Genomic DNA, 20,061 nt, shown 5'->3' with positions numbered 1-20,061 from the left:
GGTACAATCGAGGCCTCAGATGTGTTTACAATCATATCGCGATTAGATAAAATATCAGATCTGATGGCGCTGATCTTTCCCCTGAAGTGGTCTGCAAACTGCTCACAGAGCGAGTCTGTGGGGGTTCTTTTGGAGGTTTTAAAATCAGGGTTAAATAAATGATCTATGGTGGAAAAGAGGACCTTGGGATTATTTTTGTTAATACTGATTATTTTGGCGAAGTATGAATTTCTTGACTTCCTTAGTGTATTATTGTACATTTTAAGTTGCTCGGAAAATATTTGATGGTTGATAGTATTTTTATTTTTCCTCCATCTCCTTTCTGCTGCCCTGCAATTTCTTTTGAGTTTTTTGACTTCTTCGTTTCTCCAGGGTGATGCATGTTTTACGTTAATCTTTTTGGTGGTGAGTGGAGCAACGGAGTCAAGGCTTTTCTTCAGTTTGCTGTTGAAATAACTAAAAATCAAATCGCAGGGTGCAGGTAAAATCACAGGGGGGCATTTGACTAAAACCCTGGTAAAATTTGCAGCCACTTCAGAGGTTAGATAGCGCCTCCTCACAGTTCGCACTGAGGTCTTCCACTGAATAAAACCGGTGATGTTAAAAAACACACAGTAGTGGTCAGAGACAGCCAAGTCAACAACAGAGGACACGCTGGTGGACAGCCCATGGGTGATGACCAGGTCCAGAGTGTGTCCTCTGTTGTGAGTCGGCTGCGTGACGTGCTGGATAAAATCCAAACAGTGAAGAATGTTTAAGAATTCTTTTGCTGCAGGGTCAGAAGGATTATCTATGTGCAGGTTAAAATCACCGGTTAAAATTATCATATTATATTTTGAATGTATGTTTGTTAAAAATTCTGAGAATTCCTTGATAAAAGCAGCGCTGTCTTTAGGTGGTCTATAAATTGTGACAGATAAAACTGGAGGGCTGCTGAAAACAATAGCATGGAATTCAAAAGTGGTAAAATGATCAAATAGAATTTGTTTGGTGGTGAGTGTGTTGTTGGCTAAAGATGCAGTCCCACCACCTCTCTTACCACTTCTAATAGAAAAAGAGAAACTAAAATTTGGTGGGGAGGCCTCAGTGAGAACAACTGGTGCATCCGAACCCAGCCATGTTTCAGTTAAAAATAAACAGTCAAGTTTATTATCTAAAATTAAATCATTAATAATAAAAGACTTGTTCGACAGAGAGCGTACATTTAAAAGTGCCATACTGATTGAGACTGGTGGATTATTGACAATAGAGTTGGATGGATGTTGATATTTTTGAAGAGGCCGGAGGTTATTAATGTTTTTGGAGTTACTGGATTTATGATAATTCTGTTGCTCTCTGTTTGTGATTATGACGGGTATTGTGTTGACTGTGGGAGAGAAAGGTCCTAGTCCAGAGTTTTGTGTATTACTGTTAAAAGTGGAACAAATATAGGAGCTGGGACCAGGGGAACATCAGTCAGTGGCAGACAGTGGCGATGTGCGGGAGTGTTGTACGCCAAATGCCAAATTGGCGGACAGCAAACGGCGTCCCCAGGCGTTGAGGTGGAGCCCGTCTGCCCCAAAAAGATGCCTCCTCTCCCAGAAGGCATCAAAGTTGTTAATAAAACCCACGCCGTGGGAGACACAGGCAAAGGAAAGCCAGGTGTTAAGGCTGAGTGGTAAACAACATCAGTAGTCCCGCGGCTCTCCTGGCTCTCCACGTGTCCTTCTTAATCTGTTATCGAGGAGGCCGGGCTCATACACAAAACGCTTTTTTGAACTTGTTGTTTTCAGGCTTTTTGCTTTGTTTTATTTTATAGCCACTACACACAGGGCTCACCTTTAAACATGACTATTGGATTTACTATACAGCAGTGCAACTACTCCATGAAGCAGATACTTCAAGTGTAGACAGTAGTGTTTTGTTGTGTAGCATGGCAAAAGCTGACATTAAGAGACCATACGTTTGCAAGAAAGTAAAATGTCAAAAATGTCATACATATTTTTCTTAAATGTTTTTTGAGCAAGACCCCAATGTATTAAAACTCAGTCACACCCAACTCTGTGAGCACTCCACCCTACACTGAAAAAAAGGGACTGGCCATCTCTTGGATTTATGTAAGCATCTTGCATGTATTTAACACAATTGCCTCATGTTTTAAAGTTAAATGTAACTATATAGTGTAAAAACTACATGATATGCAGAAAGGGTGTATTAAATTGTTCATATCATGTTCAGGTGAAGTAAGTCAATAAGATAGCAACGTTAAATCTCGTGAAACCACGCGTGATTTCATCTCGCGGGCTTTGGATCGTGGTTTAAAAAAGGCATCCATCTCAGTCAAGTCGAGCAGCCAACTCTACGTTTTTGGTATGTCTTGATTTTTTGAATTAATATTTACCATATTTCAGCCAAATGTAGTTAAACGTCTAGAGTGTCGCCATGTAACATGCTAAAAAAGAGCCGTTAGCTTATTTGCTGTTTTATCTGTTGTCAAAGAATTGGCGCTTTTTCATTTGAATTTGTCTTTGGCACAAGAGCCGTAATATCACATTAAACCTAATTACGAGGCACTCATAACATAATTTGGTTTTCTGTGTGAATAGATTTGCCAACTGACTCTTCAGTTACATTGTGTATTTACTGCACCGTGGTGTTAGTGAGATTTTGGACATTGAACAGCTTTAGCTAATATCATCAGCGGCATTATGCTAGCTTACATCCCTACCCCTCCTGGCCTCACCTGCTGTCCTTTTGTTTTTGTTTTTGTTTTTTTTGCTGCACATTGAGAGACGACCTCTATTCTGCATTTCACCAGGAGTCAGCTGATGGATTGTGGGTTCAAGGTGTTATGGTAAGAAAGTATATTCTATTTTCGTTTCTGTAACTTAATTATAATGGGTTTTTTATAATTATTAGGTGCATGCATACTCACCCTATTAATACAACTGAGAAATCCAAAATCTGCCATAGGTTTAACTTATACCTGTATGTATTGCCAGAAAGGTGATTACTGGACTCGCATTAATGCACACTTGAACTGAAATGAGGTTGTAACTTGTGGGTTGTTGGGTTGCAAATCAGAAACAAACATCTTTGGATTTTTTTTAATCCCATAAGATCTGGAAACACAGTTTTTATTCAACAAAACATTACTGATTAACCAAGCACAGTGCCTGCTGTTATTTCAAAATAATTTTATGTCATTTCAGATAAAATGCAGCATTCCAGTGCATCCCAACCATGCCTTTACAGTCAAGGTTTCTGACGGAGCTGAGTTTCTCTCTGACAGTCTGCTGAAAGTGTTTGCAAAGTGATCGGGGGAACAGGGCACAAAGCTAAAGGATGTAGCTGCCATTATGACAGTAAGAACTTTAAAATTCTTTAACTACAAAGTGTATATGTATTGCATTAGGTCAGTAAAATTTTTATGCTACATCCATTGAAACAGTCAACTATTACCTGTGAGTACTGATTCCACTAAAAGGATGCCATAATTTTCGTCATGCATTTACTGGCCCACTGAGAAAAAATTATCTTTTTTTAAAAATAAATGTTCTGGAAACTATATATCCATAAAGTTGATGTCAAACAGGAACTTTTGATATTGCTTTGTAGATGCTGGTGTTGCATGTTGACTGGTTTAAAAAGTCAAGAGTTTTTGTCTGGGATCATTTTCTTCTGTGCTACTGAAAAGTTCACAAATCTCTGTTTTCTTTGTTATAATAGTCAAGGATGACATTAATGCTCGGAGTCCCTCATCAAAGTGCTCCGCATCTGTGTGAAAGACAATTGCAACATCTTGGTGCAGGAGTTCATGGTGAGTGTTTTATGAGTAGATTGTGGATTTGCAACCTTTAAAAATGCATTTAGTTATCCACTTGATCCTCATTGGACTGGTTAGGATCAGTAGTCCTCTTTAATAATTTGAAGTTCACATGAGGCCTGGCAGTGAACTCGGCCGCCGGCCCTTGAGGCCCCACCCCCACCCCTGTATTAGGGGTCACATCAGTGTGAAAAAACTTTAAATTTGTCATTCTAATGAACAAAGGAAAATCCCACCAGTATTTACATTAGCTTTTGTTTGAAAAAAAAAAAAAAAAGACCAACTGACCAACAGCTAACCAAATTGTGGGGCTGAAAGTCTAAATTCTAACATCTTCTGAGTGACATAGCCTGGATTTCTGATGGGCCGGTGTCTTTCTAACAAAAACTAATGTAAAGCATTTGAAATTATTATGTTTTTGACCCTCTCTTAGAAACTCTGTTAGACCATGAATGGCAGCATGGCAGGCCACTCTTTGGCTATAGCTATTTACTATGTTGCTTGCATTGGTTTAAATTACTCTAACATTAGAACTGGTAGATTCAAAAGAGATGAGTTTAAAAAGGAATCTTAAAGAAATGTTTTGTGTTTAACCAGGACTTGACTGAGGCCACTGCACAGATTGAGAAAACCACAATGAACATCTGTCTCCAGAGATGCGCCAGGCAATGACTTTTCTGATGTTGTTCTTCAAGATCTGGATAACGTGACCTTTGCAGTAGCCATGCTGTTTGGACCTTTTTTATTCCTTCAACATGAGTTACCCATCACAACTCTGCTACACTTTTGAGGTGATTCAATGGGTGGTAATGGAGTTGGATGCAACTCAGCTCTCAAGAAAAGCTCACAACTAAGACAAAACTGCTCCTGCAACGAAGCTCACTGTTATGCATGTGAGGTGACCAGCTCTAGGTGAGAGGACATTTAAATCTCACACTTGTTCTGCTGCATTTTTGAAGCTCAATTCCAGGAACGGATCGCAGGGTTCATTTTTATATACTCTGCAACTGCCATGAGGACGAGCTGTTTTTTGTTGTTGTTTGTTTTTCCTTTTGCTCTGTACAAGTTCTGTTTGTCTGTTTGGCAGCATTTTTAAATTTCTCTTTGTATTTTTTCTTTCTTTTACTAGTGAAGAGATGTAGCGTGAACAGTTATACAGTCTAAATATCCCATATGGGTCGTGTGAAATGGTATTTTCAGTTTCATTCAGTTGAAGTAAAGAACGTTGAATATTTCTAAGTGTGCTGTTTTGAACCAAGATGTCACAGTATGATCAGTGCTGTAATTTTTGACAGTCACTGTATCAATGTTATTTTTGCGTCTCTTGAATAAAGTTTTTGACCTGCAAGTGCTAATTTCTTTAGTTATTGGGGTAAAATGGGTAGTGTTAATAGGAAGGTGTTTGCCAATTCAGTAACCTAATTTAATGTTAATGGAAACTAACATTACCTCAAATTGTTTAGTTATAATTGTTGTTTAACTGAATCTTGATGTCAGAGGCCTTAAATAGAATGTTTTGATTTGTTCTTTCCCAACATTTTTCAAAAGAAACAGTCTAATTTCTTTGCTGCGATTGATTCCAGAGAACACGGAAGAACTGACATTATTTAACTGTTGATTTATATAGATTCAGTAGAGGAGTAATGTCAGTTTAATTCTTTACCTACTGCAGTGAAATTAGACATGTTGTTTTGAAAGGTTACTGGTGGATGCCAGCAACCATCTTGGAAGAGAACAATACAATCTGTTATAAGGCCTCCATTTGAAAATTGTGTATTTGATACTAGAATATAATAGCAAAATGTAATTTGAAGATAACATATAGTATTTAAGTGACCAAGTAGTATTGGGTAAAAGTTATTGAATCGTGTTGGGATAACGTGAAAAAATTGTGAAGGATTAAAATATTCCAAGAGCTCAAATTACTTCATCAAAACATGTTTAAGTCACATTTTATCAACACAAATTGCACAGGTTTATTGAACATGAATAAATTGTGTTAATTTAACTCAATTGTTTAAGTTGCTTCCAAAGCAAAACATCTGTGTGCAACAAATGTCCACCATTGAATTAAGTAAATCCAACAACATATTTTTTTCAGTGTATACCAGCTGAAAACCTCAGACCTGGAGTTGGTAGTTCTCATTCTTACCATTTCACGTTTCTCAGCTACAGACTGCCCCAGTGTAAGCTAGAAGTCACCACCTGATGAAGCCAAAAGAATGACATCATCAAACTCCCATGCACCCTTAATAATCATGAAGAGGACAAAGAGCTGATATAGAGTTCTACAACCAGAACAAAAAACACATTCTTCCTCTTGAATCTTAGTTCACCTAATTGGACAGATTCTCCTCTCCAGTATCTGGGAGCTTCCCAGAGAGGGTGAGGAGTGAGATCCCCCTGAAGTTACAGCATAGCCTATCAGCCATGACCTCCATGTCATATTGGAAAGAAACATCAGCCAGGACAGCCCCACAACATCCAGAGCATTAAAAAAAAGCAGGACAACTGTCATACACCCCAGGCACCCTGTCACTTAGAAGTTGTTTAACTGCTTCAGTGACAGGCGGCCTGGATTGATGGATGAGTTTCTGCATTATGTCCAGGAAAAAGAAAGTTTATTGGACAACAGATACACAAATAATAAATCAGTCAGGCTCTAAATAAAACAAACAGCATGAATGACCTAAGACACTGCCTGTTGCAAAGCCTTTAAAAAGTGCAGTGGTTCCTCTAATAAAAAGAGGCCTGGAGGTCAAATAAAGGTCACATGGCCACAGACATCTGGCATTCAAAAAGTTTTAACTCTTCTGACGCACATCTGCACGCATCTGCACATCTATGCACAAAAATGCTTAAGAGCCGGTTCAAAAGCAGCGCATTAAGAGAGTCTGCAAAATGTCTGCAGCTGTAAGGGGCTGTAGGGATCAGGACAAGAGCGAGGAGAAGGAGTGGCCTGCTGTGTGTGTTTATGCGAGGCCAGAAGGACATGAGCCACTGCCAGCAACAGCATTATGATGAATTTTTGGGAAAAGAGAGGTGATGGAGCTGAAAGGTTGACCTCAAAATATGACTGTTGGAAAACAATTTCATACAATGAATCAAAGCAGACAGGCTGGCCGGCAGTAATTCCTAACCTCTGTCAACCTGAATATTACCAAAAACATTTCAGGTTCATGTTTTTCATTATTTCTCTTCCTCCAATACTAATTTTCTGACACTTTGTACTTTCCGGGGAGCTGTAGACCTCATGACCTGAGCCACTCCTTTGAGCTTAATCAGGATTACAGCTCATAGAATAGTAAATAAATGTATCTCATAATGTCACAAGTCATAGTGTTTTAAATCCATCATCACTGTCTATCTAGGATAATACATCTGGAACACTGATTTTACATGAACAAACCAAGCTGGATGAGTCACTGTCAATATATGGTAGCTGTAAGGGAGTTGTGTACGATATGAAGCCTTTCACCCACAGATCAGGGAACAGTACTGTAAACTGTGTGTGCAGTGGACATCAACACACAAACAAAAGGGAAAAGAGTGTGTCTTGCATATTTGTGTGAGAACATTGTTGCAGAATGAAGTCATTGCTGCTAGTTATAGGTTCCGATTTGGGTTGAGGGTAAAGGAAAATTCCACCCTCTGATAGTTTGATCGTTGCTTAGCTAACAAGAAAAAATAAGGTGAACCGCATAATTTCTTGGCCATAAAGATTTGTGGCCAACACTGATATTGTTTTTCCTACAACAATGATTTCAAACTTTCTTTGTAAGAAGTAAATCTGCTGCTCTGTCAGATGAATTCAAAATGTCTTGCAACTAAACCTTTCAGCAGTTATTTATTCTGTGTATTTATACCACATTTTTTGTTATATTCGTTTCCTATTTGAATAGCTCATACATATTTATATCAACCTTTCATAGAAAGTTTTATGTAGTCTGGAGTTTTAATGTTTATTCTTATCTACATTTAGTCTTTCTACCATAATTTCCAGCTGAGGAATAACCAGCGTACCCTTTTTTACTCTTTTATTCATTTTATCTAGCTATTTCACTATTAATGCTAAATGGACTGATTCTTATATAGCGCTTTTCTACTCTTTTGGAGTACTCAAAGCACTCTATACAACATGCCATATTCACCCAATCACACCCAATTTTACAAGCACTTCCTCTAAACTGAGTGATCCTAATTCAGACATTCATACTCCGATGAATGCATCGGAAAGCAACTTGGGGTTAGTATCTTGCCCAGGGATACTTGACATGCAGACTAGAGGAGCCAGGGATCGAACCACCAACCTTCCGTTCAGTAGGTGACTAGCTACAGCTAAGATCACCCCTAATGTATGTTTGTTCCCTACTTTAAGTTAACCATTCTGGCCATCTATCTTATCAATTTAAAGCTTAACAATTAAATGTTTCCTCTAACTTTTTACCTAACGGTTCCTCCAACTTTTAGCTAACTTTTAGCTAAGCAACTTTAGCAATTGTTTTCACCAAAAGATTAACAATAACTTGGCAACTATAACTTCAATTCTTATTTAATGGGTAGTTTTTCCAACAATATAAATTCCTGTTGTTTAGGTGTAACACCTGAAGCAGTAAGTAAACAACATTTAAAAAATATTTTCACAGTAGTTGAACAATCTTTAGGCCCATTCCCAACCACTGGAGTAAATATCTCTGGTTAAGAGGCACATTTTCATCCTCGGATTGATGCTTTGGCTTCTACTAAATGATTTCAATATTCCATTTTTTTAAAGTTTGCTTTTTAATGTGCCTGTTTGTGTGTGTGCATGTGTCTAGCTGCTGCTCATATAATAACCACAATGAGTACCAGACGCCCTATTTTCTAGATGAGAGGACAGCCACAAAGCATTGAGCAGCCACGTCTGGCTCCTCCAGTGTAAGAGTGTGGAGTGAACACAGAAGGTAAAGAAAACAACCTGATGGGCCGAAACAACCCAACGGCTGACCTGCAGCCCCATACAAAACACACCCCAGGGATTGTGGCTGCTGGACGCCGTCGGGAGGGAAAGCTGCTTTCTTCACCATGACCCCAAAACACACCAGAACCCCACGAGAAAAGCAACCTCCAATCTTTGACCCGTGTCCACACCAAACCAGCCACCATTCTTCTCTCCCGCTGTGTAACCTTAATCTTCACTGTGCTGGACGCCCTCAGTTAGCAAGGTTCAACTGACACAATGGACACAAATCACTGAGAAAGAGTGTGAAAACAATGTTAAAGGTCACAGCCGCGCAATATGAGAATTTGACAACTAATTAAGCAACAAATCTAGCATGAAAAACTTTTTTATGGTTTGTCTCTGGCGACTGAGGAAAAACAATATGACAGGATTTAGTTCTTGATTTTAAAAACTCCTTTGAAGAGTCTAACTGAAGCTGAATGGCGCCTGCATGTTATTAGTGTGACTTTGCCCAGAGTCAGGAGGTAAATGTCCATTCAGTCGAGAGGATCCAGTGGTGACTGTATGACTTCAGGTTTTTCACTTCAAAACTAAATTAACGAGATTTTCTTGGCAGAGCCTTCAAACACACACAACACACAGCATAAAGGCTACTGATTCATTTAACAATTAGAAGTTTATTTAAAAGGTATTAAAGAATAATTAGAGATTAAAGTTAGGTTTTACAAATTGGGCACAGTTTTAAAAGAACTCTATGTAAACCGAATCTTATGTTTCACTTCTGACCCCACCTTTTTTAGCATTTATTTTGCTGTCTCTAGGCCACAAGATAAAAAAATAATAATACACAATATTTTAGAATTTTAGTCTAGCTGATCCTTCCTTAACTGTGTACACTGTCTAGTAGGTGCATAATGTAATATGCATATGCATCATGGAAAATTCTGGGCTCACCAAAAATTGTATTTGGTATTTAACCAAAGTTGTGATAAAAACAAATGGCACCAGGTCAAAATGGCATTCCATAAATTTCTAGACTGCTTATCCAACTTGGGGTTGCTAGAGCCTATACCAATTTTATTTTAGTTTTTAGATGCTTATTTTTATATACAAAAGACTGTAAATCGCATGACTAGAAGGCTAGTCATGCAATTTAGTACTGAGCTGCTTGAGATCACTGACATGCAAAAGCTTAAGGGTTATGTAATGAGAATAGGTATCTAAGTTGCATAGCAGTAACTGCATACCAACAGATTCACACTGGGAGGTACAGAAGGAAAACACATTTAGCTCATTAAATGACATAATTCCATTTCACCTTCACATACTGTAGTGGTGCTGCATATGCACTTAATTACCAATGACTTGCATCCTCCATACACAGATGAGGACAAAATTATTAGCCCCCCTGCATAAAATTTTAAATGTTTGTTAAAGTTTTTTTCTAACATCTTTCCCACGAATTTCAAACATTTCTCAGCATATTACTTTTCTTTAGAAAGCATACATTATTTTTCTTTGCACCCAATAACAGAATTATTTCAGAAATAAACAAAAAATACCAGGATCAGTACTATTTGTCCCTTGACAAACTAACCTTTTTACTGAGCCATACTGTACCACAAACCACTGCTGTGCTCAAAGCAGCTTCTCTTTACACAGTAAAAAAACAAAAAAACAAAAACTTTAGCAAGTTTTGGAACTGTCAGTAAATAAGACATCATGCCAAAAACAAAAGAATCTGTTTAGATTTGAGAAAAAGAATCGTTGATGCTCAAAAAACAGGAGATGGATACAAGGTTCCTACAGCATTTCCAAGTGTCAAGAATTGGAGTATCATAAAGCGACCCACACAGTACATAACAAAACTGGCAGAGGTGGGAAGCCCGAGATTTCAAAGATTCTGGAAAGCCGGAAAACTAGTAAAATATGTGTCTAAAGACCCCAGAACAACTGCCAAGACATGAATGAATAACTTAGCCAAGTTAGGACTGTATTTTCAAAGAAGACACTCACTAGAACCCTGCACAGGAATGACTGCGAGGTTACAGACAAAGACAATCTTCAATTCTGCAGAAGAAATACCTTCGAGCATGAATGACATACGATGAGGAAAACCTGGAGAAAGAATATGCATACTGGAAGTGCATCTTTTGGACTGAAGAGAAAACAAATACGAGCTCTCTTGCCAGAGGAATGGGCATACAACCCAAAGAACTGTGTGCCACAGTGAAACACAGAGGTGGGAGTATTATGCTGTGGGAACGCTTTAGTACATCTGGAACTGTGAATCTCATCAAGGTGGAAGGAACCGTGAAGAACAAAGGATGTGTGAAGATTTTGAAAGAAAGCCTCAAGCAGTCAGCATCAAAGCTGTGTCTGGGTCATCACTTCGCTGTCTTCTAACAATACACAAGCGGAAACATCTCTCTCATGCAGAACTACCTCCAGAGAGCCAGTGAGAACTTTGTTGACTGACGTGCACAAAGCCCTAACTTGGATCCCACTGAAAATCTAAAGATCAATGTCCATGCCAGAAGGCCGTCAATTCTGGATCCCCTTTGTTCTCTTGAGAGATTCACAAAAGAAGAATGCTGAAAACTAGCCATTAAAAAGTATACACAATTAACAATTAGCATCAGGGAACTAATGACTGGTAGTTTTTGAATATTGTTAAATAAATGTGTTTTTGTATGAAAAGTAAAATAATGGAAATAACTGAGAAGATGTCATAAAAGTTTCTTGTTCTGTTTAAAAGCACTCGGAAAATATAAAAGGGGGCCTGAAAATTCTGTCCCGGTCTATATAGCTGGGGTACATATTGAGAATGAACATGTCATTCATTAAACTGCAGTTAGCACATTGGGAAACCTATAATATACAAAAGCTAAGGCGCTCCAAAAACACTTTTCACTGGAAAATATTTATTCAGTGCTTGAATTCTCTTGATATCGTTGGCTTTTCAAAACAGATTCAAAGACAGAGTATTTATTTCTGAAAGACCAATGGCTGAGATATTTAAGGTATCATTTTATTAAAGTTGGGAAGGTCAACAAACGATCACAGGAACAAAAACAAACCATTTCCCATTTTTTCATCAGAATAGATTAATCAGTTGGCCAAAGGGTTCAAGAGATGAAGAGTTAAAAACACAAAGATGAACCACAAATTTAAATGTAATGCAACTGGATACCAAAAACACTGCTTTTTTGAAAAACTGTTAAAATAACAGTATGAAAGGAGTTATTATTTCAGCGCAATCAGTTCAGAGCTTAAATTAAACTGGATTTACACTGATGCAGAGCAATGAAGATATTCTACAAATACACTGACATATGGAGTCCGGTCTACTCAGGAAAAGAAATTAATGGACTATCAACTAATTAAAATTGGTCCTTTAAAAACTGACCAGATTTGTTAATATTTTGAAGGTATCGTGGAAGCCAAGTACACTACATTTATATAATGGTCCGTTCCACATAAGGTAATGTTAAGAAATAAAACAAGAGACTATGAAAACAAGACTAAATGCTGAAATACTAAAAGACTACCATCCATTTTCAACATTTTAAGGCAGTACCAAACAGGAAATCAGCTGATGACAATTTTGCAGGTATTTAAATTTTTGACTCCAAATTTCATGGTGATCCAACTCCAGATATCCTGGGGTCATATCCATCATCTTGAAAATCCAGCGAGGAACTGTGCAGTTATTGAACAAACCAAATTACATTCAGAAATCCACACACACATTTTCCTCCTCTCCAGCTGCTTAACTTGCTTTAGTTGTAGCTCTTCTGACATGGGCGTGTGCACTTAATGCCACAGTGAATCACCACCAAACCTCCATTGCACCTTGGTTTACCAACATTAAAGGAGGAAAACACAGAGACATAAAGGGAATTGAGCCTCCAGCTTCTCATTCGCCACAGGGTCAACCAAACAGTCAGTCCTGATTGTGACATGAAGATAACAGTGTTTTGAATTTTTCTGCATGTTTCAATTTGGATTGAACATCAGTCTCCTATTGTAATTAGACCAGAAAGACAGTCGTCCTTCTCTGTAAGTGAGTTCAGCATCTTCTACGGCACACTCATAGGCGGACAGAGGCATTTCTGTTACTGGATGTGGTACCACCACAAGCTGTAGAGAAGGACAGACAGCACAATACTTAAGGAGCAAAACTGCCGGTTTCGACTTACTCGCTTCCTTTGCTGAGAGGTATTTAATAAGTTAATGGCTTTCTAAGAAAAGAGAAGAAGATTTTTGTGGAGAATAGCATTGCACAGCAGAGATTGTTTTTTTATTTTATGACAAAATGTATTTTTGTCCTTAGCTGTAAGTTAACTACCGCATCCATATACTGTAAAAGCAAAACAGAAAAAAAAATCATCTCTAATGCTTAAAAACTGAGGTCATGCTGTTTGTTTTGGTCGACTGGTCATTTCCAGAGCAATTTAGTAAGTGAGGCCAAAAGGAGTGAAGCTGTCGGTATTAAAATAACACCCTTATGCTGCAGCACCTCGAGCAGCCAAGCAACTGACTAATCCAATAGCGCAAAAGAGGAAAACTGTGAGAAGACCAGGTCTGGCAGACCCAATCAATAACCATGTTCCTGCTGCTGCTGACGCCAATGCTGTCCACTTTTAAAATAACTAATTGCAATGGAAATGATGACCATCAATGAAGCAGGGAAAAAAAGCAAAAGCGCTCTGGGAATGGGTAAGAGAAATTTGCAAACACAAAAACAACAGGACATGGAATCCACACAGTGGGTGAATAGTTTAGAATTATAATGAATAAATTCGAATCAGCTCAACAAATACAATTCCTATTTCCCTGTCTTAGTACAGCCACTCGGTTGTTGTTAGAGCAGAAAAAAATGTTTTGTCGTGTTTCTTCAAGGAATTTATCATAGCAGTAAGTGAACTGTGCACAGAACTTTTGCTCAGCACCTCTCTCATGAGTCGAAAATGAAATGTGATGGGAAGGATTCTCTTTCCAGTTCCTTCTTTTTTCCCTTTCTCTTCAAACCCATCTCTCGAGGCACTGTGACTCTCCAAAGACAATGCACTCTTCTAATGCTTCCCACTTTCCGTGGCACGCTCACACTTTGACAGGATTCCATCACATGAAGAGTGTTCAGCACGCTGCCTGATTCGCCCACAAGTGAGAACCAGCTCCAGTGTTTGGCCTCAGACACTGGGGCTGCCCCCGCTTCATTCCACTGCAGCCCACTGATGTTAGCCGGGGCTTCGTATAACTAATCTGTCATGAAGATTTCGCGACTTGGGAGCTGTGCATGTGGGGGTTAGCGCTAGGAAACTCAAGTCCAAAATGAACACAGCTCAGCCAATTTGATCAGCCTTTCATCACTCCAGATATCGTGCTGAGGCAAAACATAAGAAGACATGGAATCTCTGACAAAGGCCAACCTGCAGGTGACAAAAATAGCAAGCAGCCAGTGTGAGAATCTGGGCTTTCATAGCCAGTCGTCTGCTCTAACTGTCCGGGTGAAGGACTGTCCAGTTTCTTTGTCTGCCAAGCTTACATAACTAAAAGGGCAAGAAACAGCAGGAAAATCCTGTTCCAGCACAAAGGCCCTGCTAAAAGAATCAGAGGCACAGACCTGATGAACCCAGCTGGTTATTAGATGAGTTTCAGTCCTGTGCAACCAGCTTTTCCATTCATTTGCTACTTTTCACACACATCCTGACATTTGATTCATGCCAATGACGTTTTATGTGGGATGCAAACTCAAATTCAACTGGTTTTGCCATGGCCAAAAAGTGTAGAAACTGGTCAAAGTGTACTGTGTTTATTTGCAAATTCTCTGTCTTAGCAACACTGTGTTACGTGAAGTATGCAAGAAGCCTAAACTATATAAAATTCAAATAAAGAATAGCTTCATGAAAAATCAGACTGATGTTTAGACAGAAGTGCTCTAAAATCACTGAGCACTCTATAGAACGACAATGATTTATGACCTATTGTATGCTCAGGCTTTCACAGAAAAAATGTGGATTGCATTTTAGGGATGTCTGGGGTGGTGGCAGACTAGATGCCATTGTGTTCACTATTAACCAGATGGGAAAGTACTTTCAGAGTATCCAATTCTTCATGGCTTAGAGCTGCAAAGATAATTCATGTAATATGTGACATGAAGTGAGAAGGTAAAGCCATTACTGTATATTTTACAAAATATTACAGGTCAATGCTAAATGAAAGGTGCGTTTTTCTCTCCATAGTCATGGTCTCTGGTGCTTTTAAGTCAGCCAAAAGACAGTCCAGTGCTGTGAAATTCATACTGTCATTTGATAATTAACTGGAAACTTCAAATAGTTCATAAACCTGGTTGTCTGGTTTTAGAGAACGTTAATAAGAGATTGTGTGGTTCTGCAGCAGCTCACCTGACGCATGAGGCAATATAAGCATACTAAAGCTGTTCATCCTGACTTTCACTACTGAGATATGGGTTTGTGCCATTTGAACCCAAGTAAATGTGAACTTCTTTTTAGACTTAATGAGCCTATTATTTTCAGTATCTGCTTGTACCTTGGTTAGACTAAGGCAAAAATAAAAAAATCTTGGTTTGGTTTAGGAAACTAGAACAAAAATAGGATGGAAAATTCTGCTTGTTGAGGTTATTAAGCATGGCTCGTTGAACAACTGCAGTTACTCAGTGACTGTCAGACACTGAATTCTTTTCACATTCTGCGACTAATTGCAAGCAGTTGCAGCAACTAAGTGACCACCGTGAGGTTGAGCATCTAACACCTTCAATCTCTGGACACCCACGGGTCTCCAGTCACGGTCTGAATTGGGCTGACTGCCGTCACTCTCAGATAGATAGTCAAACTTTTGGAAATAACTGCACTCTAATTTCGAAAAACAGATTGCCAACATGTTGCAATCAGTCTAAGTCAGCCTGGTTTAGTTTTTCAAATCTATGAGGTTCTGGCTGGATTTTGAGTGTAAGGAGTTAATGTGAATTTCTGTGCATGCAGACATCCACAGATTTACATTTTGGATAATTTATCACAGTTAATTGCCCTATTTTTAAAAACAGATTACATGTAACTGCCAACTTAATCCCACTCCAAAGAAAACTGATAGCAGACTGTCTAACTGTGCTATTCTTCACGCACTAAATTTGTTTTGAAGACAGCAACTGGCTACCAGTGACTGTAGACTTGATCCCCATCTTTGAAGCAAATATTTCAAAGCATTGTGTTTGCAAGTACATTGCACACAGTTGCAATACTTTTGCTTGTCATGGTTATACCAATAATTATGTGGTTAAAATGTCCCATGTTAAAATCAGATGTTTTGGGTTGTTTCACTATAAAACATAAGGAATACATTGATGCAGCACTTAAGCTTTTAGGTTACATTAAATGAAACTAATTAAAAAATAATAAAATCTTTGTTCTGTGTAATTTCACATAAAAAGAAGCATTCAGCTCAGTGTGATTTAACTACAGGTAAAATATTAAACCAAGTCACTAACATTTTGATTATAATTGATTTCACTTAACATATCTACAGACAGAATTGTAGAATGGATTATACTTGTGTTAAAGAAGCATTTGAGCAAGTCTACCCAAAAGAAGAATGTGTGCCCTGTTAATATGCTCTAAGAAGGAAACTGAGCTCAGCCCTAAATCAAAGTGAACGTTCAGGGGAGAGTTCAAGTGTCCGATAATTAAAACGGAAGAAAGGGAGTCACCTGGGGTCAAACCTTGTTACTGCCGAGGTCACACGGCATGCTGAAGAGGTGAGGTGTCTGCAATACTACTTACTAAGATTAGTCGTAATAACCACAAGGTCAAAGTGCATTTGGTGTCCTGTAAGTAGACACTGAAACCCAACACACCTCACTTGAAGTATTAACAAGAATGTATATCACTGTCATAGCCCATGTCATACACAAATTCAATCAATATAACAAACACTTTATGCAACATTTCTGTGTTCTATGCCACACTCCAGAGGAAATATGAACGGTATGAAACAGCAGGATGGTTTCAGGCAATTGACTTCCAATGAGCTCTGCAAAAATACACTCTAAGTAAATCATGTCATGTGTATTTACAGTATACATCTTGGTGTTACAACACATTGGCTGGGATCAAATAGGCTTGAGCAAGATAAACCAAGGTTTATTGTATTTATTTTATCTACAAATAAATTATAACAGCAGATGCAACAAACTGTGCAGCAGGTTTGCAGAAGCACGTCGACTCATTAGGCGCTCAAAAATAAGCATGCCTTTGCCTCTCATGTCAAGTAATCTTGTTGTACGTTTCTGGCTCACTACACAGGGCCTTTGAGTGCTTACCATAATTCTTACAGCAATCACACTGAACAATGAATAATCATTATTTATTTACTGGACTGAGGTGCAGCGCTCTGGTTTCCGCTCCATTTAAGCCAACTTTCTTCTGATTGGTTGACCTTCCCAAACAGAATATTTGAACAGCAGGTAGGGTGGGGCTTCTGTGCTCATAACTACAGCTGTGTTTTGCCTGAGATGACAATATCCAGGACATCAACTCTCAAGCTAATCATTTAGAGAATTTTGACTTTGCTTTGAAAAAAAGAAATGAAGCTGTTGTAATCACTAAAGACCTCCAAACTCTGTATGTGCTGCACAAAGCATGCTCTTTAATCAATGTATTCTTAACACTTGACCATTCTTAACACATTTAATAGACGTGAGTGTTAGTAGAATCCATTATTGTATCCACAGTCAGATGGACTGAATCATCTCCAATTCCCACTGCCTGGAAGTACCGGAAGATGTGAGTTCAGGCCCTCTGCAAACACAAGTGTTTGAAATGACATGGTTTGATTTCCCAAGAGCTGCATTTAAGGCTGTGTTTATATTAACATTATACTATGTTCTCCAGGACAAGCACCACAGGAACTAACAGGGACAGTTCATGGAGAGCGGTTCACGTTCCTGCACACTCACAGAGAGGTTTCCCACTGTGCGACAAAAGTTTGGACAGATTAATGTATTTTTTATTGAAATAAACTGAGTTCTGACTGTCTCAGTTGAAAGTGAAATACCTAAAGCCAAAAAGCATTCCCTAATCCTCTCAAATAACACACTTTAAATGCAGTACGGTGATTGTGTGTGCAAAGCAATCCAAGTTTGGAAGCCGTTTGACTGATTCCACAACTAATATGGCCCATAAGTGCAGATGGATATCTTCAAATTTTCCATTTCTAACTTCAGGCCAAATATCTGACAGGTCTACAAGCGCTCAATGCCAAAGTTGAGCTGAGAGCTGATGGAGCTGTCAAAACAGAGAGAAATTAGCCTTTAGTGCTTTCTCACCATTAGCTACAGTAAGCAGAGGAGACTGCTAAACTGGCTAATAAGAAGCAGAGCTGTTTAAATATATTGGTGTCAGATATTGTAGCATCTCATATTTCAAGACAAATGGTCTTCTCTAAGTGCAAATATGAAAGCAGTGATTAATGACTGATCTGTTGACTTAGTTCTTATCAGTAAGGAGGGTGTCCCATGTCAGAATGAAGCTGACCCAGTTTCAGACGTAAGCTGCACGGCTCTAAATTAAGATTTCATACCATTCTGTACACACCGAATAACTAAGGGGCAACAACAGAGGAAGATTCTAGCTGAGTTGTAGCAACCACAAACCACTGAATATGAATGAAATTCAGTGACCTTTAGCAATGACAAGCAAAATACAAGCAGGCAAACTTTGAGTTTAACTGTTCTCATCTTTGAAAGGATACAGCTTATTGACATATGAGGGGGTGTAAACACATCATAGAGTTGCCCACATAACCCACATGTTTTTTTTCCAATTGTGAACAGAATATATTGCTCAAGAAAAATGGGTCATTTAAGACCATGACAGGAAATGACAAACATGATCCTTAGTTGCAGGACGTACACAGAGTAATTCTTGGTAACACAGAAAAATAACTGTATATGTAGCTGAAATTCTGCCACACCTGGAAAAACTCGCATCATAGCAAATCAAACAGGCAGTTGTGGTGTACTGTCCACAAACTGTCAAGCAGACTCAATCCAGCTCCATTAGACCAAGACTGAAGTTATATAGTGACACTATCCTTCTGATGTTGTTTGGTGTGTCCCAGTGTTTGCATCATGCCATTTGGTCACATGTTTTTTTGGGTTGTTTTTTTTTGTTTTTTTAATACCAGAACAGAATGGGAAAGAGAACACCAGAGATTATAGGTGACAAAATGCAGGCGAGCTTGGATTCAGAGTCTGGGAAATTTTGCTTTGGAATTTCCATTTAATCCAGGGGGAAACAAAGGTGGATTCAGCAAACTTCTCAGACACTTTCCCATGTGTGACGCTAAAGATTTCTATGTACCACCTCTAAGATACAACACCAGTCTGTTTACAGTGTATTCTCTATGTATTTTAACCCTTAACATTAAAAATCTTAAGTATAATTTTTAATTCAAGCTTATTTTAAAGCTGACTGCATTTTTCACTCTGAAGTGTGGCTGTGGAGATTCCTTGGACCATTTTCATTTTCAGAAAATAATATAGAAAATAGTAATGAAATAGATAAAGATACCCCACTCATTTCCACAAATCTAATCCGTCATGGGTTGGCTCTTGATAAGGTACTGCATTAGATAACACACCTGTTATTATACATTACACAACAGTGAGGCTTGTGCAAGCCAGCTGTGTAAATCAACTCTGCTGAGGTCTGGGCAACCCTCGTATACTAGCTTTGGACCCCTCCAACATCTATTTGGGCATCCAAGCAATACACACACATTTGAGTCTTGACAGGTATAATAAAGAAATGATATAGTTTTGTTTCAGTTTGCCGTCTGTCTGTTTATAGGAGCTCTGCGACAGCAGGCTTAGAGAAAACATAACATTGTTAAAACAGAGTGCTAAGTAAGAAGTGGAGGATGTGGGCAACAGTGAAAAATCGGGCTATCCCATAAGGCGTCGTATATAACTCGTCACCTTCTGCTGCTTTTCACTTTTATAGTTCCATCACGTTTTCTTAAAGAGATGACAGCTGCATCAACTTTGTTCTAGCTGGGCTGCATTTAGCCATTTGCGCAACTTCTTTGACTCACTGTCATCAGATTTATTATTGCATTTTTTTTCTCTCATCCCAAGGCTCTGTGAAATTCCCATTAAAGCTGTGAGAGAAGATCTGACCTTTCAGTTTGTGTGACATATGCTCAATACATTTTCTGCTGCATGCTGCTAAGGCACCACTGGGTATGCTTTAAAACTGCAAACCAGGCCGAGTGTGATTTACAAAGAGTATCA

The 20,061-nt window shown here is 38.6% G+C and overlaps 1 protein-coding gene and 1 long non-coding RNA gene across 4 annotated transcripts in view; one reads left to right on the top strand and one right to left on the bottom strand.

Annotated features, from left to right (window-relative positions):
* me1 (malic enzyme 1, NADP(+)-dependent, cytosolic) overlaps positions 1-20,061 on the bottom strand; it is an 85,019-nt gene that overhangs the window by 24,697 nt on the left and 40,261 nt on the right. The window lies entirely within an intron of this gene.
* Positions 2,212-5,153, top strand: LOC145431780 (uncharacterized). 2 transcript variants are annotated; one of them, XR_013912076.1, is made up of 5 exons: positions 2,212-2,349; positions 2,798-2,833; positions 3,192-3,344; positions 3,709-3,799; positions 4,403-5,153. It is a non-coding gene; the product is annotated as an uncharacterized LOC145431780 (long non-coding RNA). The 2 variants fall into 2 exon arrangements; XR_013912075.1 differs by lacking the exon at positions 2,212-2,349 and having other exon boundaries at positions 2,695-2,833.

The sequence above is a fragment of the Astatotilapia calliptera genome, chromosome 11 (genome assembly GCF_964374335.1).
Source record: "Astatotilapia calliptera chromosome 11, fAstCal68.1, whole genome shotgun sequence".
NCBI lineage: Eukaryota > Metazoa > Chordata > Actinopteri > Cichliformes > Cichlidae > Astatotilapia > Astatotilapia calliptera.
The sequence above is the reverse complement of the archived record's forward strand: the minus strand, read 5'-3'. Positions and strand labels throughout refer to the sequence as shown.